We start from the raw sequence: 6,059 nt of genomic DNA, 5'->3' as shown, positions 1-6,059 counted from the left end.
TTTAAATGAGATGATTTTTTGGAAGAACTTGGCTTGACGCACGATTAACAACAGTTAAATTGTACATAACGTTACCACCTGGGATATTGTTTAAATTGGATGATTAATTTTTTGAACAAACAACCTTATTTTATGCAATGTTATTTGGTTTTTTCCAACAGAACCTTGCATAAAAGTTTTTGTGATATTTACATATCTTAATTTCATGTTTTATTTCATTGTTATGCTACATATATCTATATAATATGAATGCCATAAAAATATTCGTACCTTGCATAAAAGAATATTTTTTAATATTAACAAGAATGAATGCATGTTACAAATATTTAAATAAGCGAATTGACCTCAAATTCTCTAATTTTACAAATCATAAAATCTTTAATAGTTCCAGATGCAAATATGCAATATTACTGTTTGAAAAGAAAGTCTATTGTAGTTATAGGAAATCACTTGAAACTGAGACATTTTCGTGGTGACAAGTGTGAATATCACTTTAAAAAGAGCAATCCAGCGTTGGAGGATGAGTCGAATTGGCTTTATTTTGATGATGACTAGACCTCCCACGCTGGATGAATCATCAAATAACTGACATAAATAAAAGTTGATTTACCCTTAACAGATCGTAGACTTTGACACATGACGAGTTGTCTGTCGAAATGCATAGTGTCTTAAATCTTTAAAATTTTCAGAACTTTCAGGTTAGTGCTCTTATTCTGAAAACGTTTTTTTCAAAACTATTGGTTTACTCTTGGGTTTCTTGGTTTTTCTTTGGTTTCAGACCAATCACCATGGCAATTGCTCTTTTTAAGGCGATGTTTTGGAAATCTCTTGTTTTAGATAACTTGCTAAAGATGGCTAAATGCAAGTACATGAAGCAGACGAGAGACTGGTTTTTCTTTGTGTACATTAGTTTAGGTTATAGATTGAATCTTTAAAGTGCCAAGTACTTGCTTCTATTTTAAGAAGTTGAGTTAAAATAATTATTTTGCGTACAAGGAAAACGCCAAAATATTCACAACCGTCAACGGTAGGGGCGGATCTAGGATTTTGGATACCATAGGCAAAACATTATGACGTCATTCAGTGCTAAACCTATGACGTCATACTTTGCAAAACATACTACACTATTTATGCTTTCGATAAATTGTTTAAATCAAACAGTCTAATCATTCAGCTATGCAGAATCTTGTAGATCTCAATCGTATAAATACATAAAAACATTGTATATTTATACTTACATATCACAAGGTCGTTGATTTTCACTATTCAGAATATTGAATGCACACAAGACTGTTTCGCCCCATATCAGGGCTCATCAGCATGCCTAGGAACACTTTAACGCAAAACAAAAAATCGTGATCCGGCATGGACAGCCCTGTGAGAGCCGAATTAAGCAGACTGGTTATGGCGCCAGAAGTTCGCCTACACACCTTTGAAAAGGAGTTTGGTTAGAAATGGGTGACTATATGGGATATTTCATGGATGTGATATTGCTCAATTTTTCACACCATCCCAGTCAATTCCAACCCTTTACCCCCACCTAAAATGAGCACTCTGGTTTTGAAGGCGCCAGAAACTCGCCTTTCACACCTTTAGCAAATAGCAAAAGGAGTTTGGTTAGAAATGGGTGACTATGTGGGACATTTCATGGATGTAAGATTGCTCAGTTTCTTACACCATCCCAGTCAATTCCAACCCTTTACCCCCCACCTAAAATGTGCACTCTCATTTGCCAACAAATGAGCAGAATGTAAATGTAATGTAATAGTCAAAATAGAGCTTTGTATAAAGAGTCTTTGTGAAGACTAAAATTTGGTGTAAGGAAAAATTATTCTATTTATGCTTAACAATTTTGTGAAAGTAAATTTATGTCGACAACGGCCGAGTACCATACACGTACTCAGCAGTTTTAAGATTGGAATGTATATAGGAAAAAAACCTTTATCGGGCGAGCTATTAGTTTGATGCAAATTCTATTGACGTTACTATTGTGTACAACGCACAATAAATGGTTAACATATGGACATTTCAACAAAATAAAAAACTAGGATATGAATAAATTCATGCAAATTTTAGCCTTGTATTTCCAACAGCAAAAGTATTAATAACCTCACCAATATCTGGTACAATTTCCTGATGAATTTGCATCAAGGCCAAACCATTTAAGCGTTCCCCAACCATGGTACTTCGCTGATAGTTTTTAAGTGTCCTAAGGGAAGAAATAGATCGTTCACATTCACAAGAGGTAATGGGGAGCGTTCCTAAAATACGTAGTAAAATTTTAATGTTTTCAAATCCGGCGAAATGAACAGATTTTAAAGTCTGGGCAATGTTATCAGGAAGGAGGCCGCAGTGGGTCTCCCAATAAGTGTACCACAACCTAAGTTCAGCATCTAAGGCCAAAGGATTTGGCAAATCATCATAATAAAAGTTAGCCACAGTTTTGAATGGCTCTTTCCAATCCACCCCATCTCTTGTCATGGACATCATTTTCGTCGGTACAATGCTAAGGCCTTTATAGACATTCACACTCTCAAGGTCGAATCGTGATTCTAAAGAAGATTGCAAATGATCTAGTAGAGGAAGAGTAATTGCACGTTTATAATACTCAGAAATGGTTGTGTGGGAATATTTTCCTGGTCGTTTGTTTGCGCACTGTTCTTGGTTTCCATTCTTCAATGCCAACTTTTGCTGCCAGTTCAAGCGCTTCGTCATACCAGGTGTCATGATAAAAATCAGAGGAATTCCTCATGTTCACCACCTCAGTTTTCAAAGTTGAAATTAAATGAATACCATCCATTATATCGATACTCTTACCCTGTAATAACTGTGTTACTGGAAGAGTTGAATCAAGAATATTTCTCGTGATAACTAAAGCAACGACGAAATCAAACCTGTCAATAAGTTGAAACAAAGATGAGGCATCAGACTGAAGCGACGGTTTGAACTCACCATCTAGATTTTCAGACATATCGTTAAGGGTGGTGTATACAGGTACAAAAGCTCTTGGAATGTATCTAAACCTTCGATACGTTCTACCCATCTAGTTTTGCAAACGTCTGTTAATCTAGTCTTTTTCGAGTTTGTTTCTGAATTACGTATATGTTTTCAAAGGGAATATTGCGAGTTTGGGAAATTTTAATAAAATTAGTGGCATTGTTAACATGTTTCAACATATCATTGACAACACGTATACTCAAAGAATCGCAAATGGATAAGTTTAACCTATGACTATAGCAGTGTGTATAAAGAGCCTTTGGGTTAAGCTTTAAAATTTGAGCTGCTAGACCATTAGTGCAACCAGCAACTGAACCAGCCCCATCATAACCTTGCCCCCTACAATCATCTATTGATAAAGTCAGTTCCTTTAGAGCCTCTAAAAGTAGCTTGGCAAGTTGAGCACCACTTAGTCCCCACTTACAAAAAGAAATGAAATGAATTCTTCCCTGATATTCATATCGGTATCAACAAAGCGCAAAACAAGAGACATTTGTTCTTTATGTGAAGAATCAGATGCTTCATCAGCAATAACAGAAAAAACTTACTTTTTGATATCAGAAATAATCTGATTACTGATTACCTGGCCACAACATTTAATGATTTTATTTTGACTTGTTTTAGAAATATAACTTCTATTCTTACCACAATTCTTTAAATGATTTTCTAAAACTTTATCCCCTCTCCTAACTCCATAATTGAGTGTTTCAATGAAATTACCAACCCCTCAGATGAATAACAACCAACAGTAGGGTGATACTTGGAATCATCACGATGCCCACGAAGAGGTAAACCTAGACGTCCACAAAAAATGACAGAATCAATAATTGGAGATAGTATTTCCCTATTCTGTTCTATTTCTTTCTTGATACCAGCATCCATGATCATCTCGATAGGCTGCAGAGTACCTGATATTTGGGAACGCAAAGCATCAAAATTGGTGATGTGGATGCATGCAAACCGACTTCCCTCCTTTACTTTTCCAGCATGTTGAGTGAAAGAGCATTTAGCATTCTTCCAATCTTGAAGAGGTTCAGTAAACAACTTTTTACTTTACTGGCCTTGCCTGGGAATCTATTGCCAAACAACACACGATAGACAATACGCACCATTTTGTGAAGGTGAATAGCAAAGCCATTCATGCTGGTCTAGCCAATCATGCCTAAATGATCTGCCATTAGATTTAGGAAAATGATACTTTTTATCTGGTTTATATACATTTTTTATCAAATGACATATTTCAGAATTATCCATACCCTTAACTTTCTCCCTATACAAGGAAACATCAAAATTATGGGTTAAAACAGCAGGTTGCATATCACCAGAAGTTGGAATACCAGGCAATAGTTCCTGGGATGATGTGTGAAGCAAAAGACTATTGGCTTTATTTAATGTCTGAGCAAGAGCTGCAGCAGAAGAAAAACTCTCATTGGGCATCCTTTTAAAAGTTGGTTGGGCAGCAGGCCTATTAGTTGAAGTAAAAAAAATTTGAAATGTCAACTGTTTTTTGGTGCAATATTTGGAAAAATTTTGACAAATTTTCGTTTCTCTGTTGTTGAGCTGCTAGAATTAGACTGTGTACAGGAATTAGACAATTTTCGCTTCAACCTGTGGGCATGGAAAATGAGAGGCACAAAATGATTAGACTGAAAAGTCTCACCTGGTTGTACAGATCCTTCATGACAAAACAAAATATTAATAGCATCCAAACCTCTTTGGCTTAATAACCGGGGCTGAACAATACGATTAAATAACAATTTATATCTACTTTCACCAGAATCAGGATAAAAGTATGAATTTTTCTACCTAAAACAGAAGATAGGCCCAAAATACAAAGAAAAGATGACCATTTCTGGTCATTACAATTTAAAATAGCCTCCTGTTTTACCAGTTCATCTGTTGTATATCCAGTGTCTAAACATTCTTTAGACACTGACAAAGGCAAAAGATTGTTTAAGCTTTGGGCAAAGTAATCACTGTGCTCACTTATAACAGACAAAAAGCATGGGTGTTGAGCATAAAAGCAGCATGAATAAATAGCTCAAGCGATGTTAAAATTCGCAAAGTAGGGACCAATGCATTGTTACCTACCAGAACTAGGAAGCTGAACTGTAGAGGCAATTGCCAGAAGCTTCAGATCTTAAAAATATTCAAGAAAAGAAATTAATATTTTGTTTGGTAGATTGATTGCATTGTATGAATGAATTGCTGACTGTAGACAAAGATATAGCCTAGCGAAATTGAGATTTAACCATTTTACACGTATATATAAATACTACAATACGATATATATAATTATAATATATTTACCTTATTGCAGTACAAGTCTTTCCGTCATGAGCGTGCTTTGGCACATATATTTCAGCTCAAAATTTCGACACAGAGTATGGTCGGGGTCATAAATTCTATCTAACAGCTGCTCGTTAGTAAACATAGGTCGAACGTCGACCAATAAACGAGAATAAAGCTCATTAAGGCATTTTAAATCGTTTTGGCCAACGCAGACTGAGCAGTCTCGTATAAATTACCACAACACAATGAAGACATTACAAAATATCACAAAACCGTAAACTGAGCACAGAGGCTGTTCAGAAACAATACGAGTGTATGTTAATTTTCAATTGCCTAATTTGCCTAGCTCAACTATGCTTATCAACAGCAATGATTGGTTGGAATTGCTCAAGTTAGGCAAAAAAAATTGACCAATGAAAGCATACGGTTGCAAAAAATTGCCCAATCAGAATACTTATACACGATGTCAAGTTAGGCAAATTCATCTTGTTTAGGCAAATTGCTAACAACCAATCAAATGGCTAGATCGCCTTCTTTACTTAGGAAAAATGGCTGCTTTGCCTAACGACACGGAGCTTTATAGATAATCATACGCATCTGGACTACGATTCATATCAAAATTACGTCATTTAATTGCACAACATTTCTAAACAAAAGTCAGATGATTTGACTGCGATAAAGTGTTATTCATAGTTTCATAATTCGATAAATTCGTATCGAATCTAAGTCGAAGTATATTTTGGTAATTTCACCATAGGCACTTGCCTATG

General features: G+C 35.5%; 1 long non-coding RNA gene across 1 annotated transcript; it reads right to left on the bottom strand.

The window, feature by feature from the left end:
* Nucleotides 1-3,844: 3,844 nt before the first annotated feature.
* Nucleotides 3,845-5,012, bottom strand: LOC124437794. The gene is made up of 2 exons (XR_006945844.1): nt 4,107-5,012; nt 3,845-3,905 (listed from the first exon to the last, which is right to left on the bottom strand). It is a non-coding gene; the product is annotated as an uncharacterized LOC124437794 (long non-coding RNA).
* Between the last annotated feature and the right edge of the window lie 1,047 nt (nt 5,013-6,059).

The sequence above is a fragment of the Xenia sp. Carnegie-2017 genome, unplaced genomic scaffold (genome assembly GCF_021976095.1).
Source record: "Xenia sp. Carnegie-2017 unplaced genomic scaffold, XeniaSp_v1 HiC_scaffold_17, whole genome shotgun sequence".
NCBI lineage: Eukaryota > Metazoa > Cnidaria > Anthozoa > Malacalcyonacea > Xeniidae > Xenia > Xenia sp. Carnegie-2017.
The sequence above is the reverse complement of the archived record's forward strand: the minus strand, read 5'-3'. Positions and strand labels throughout refer to the sequence as shown.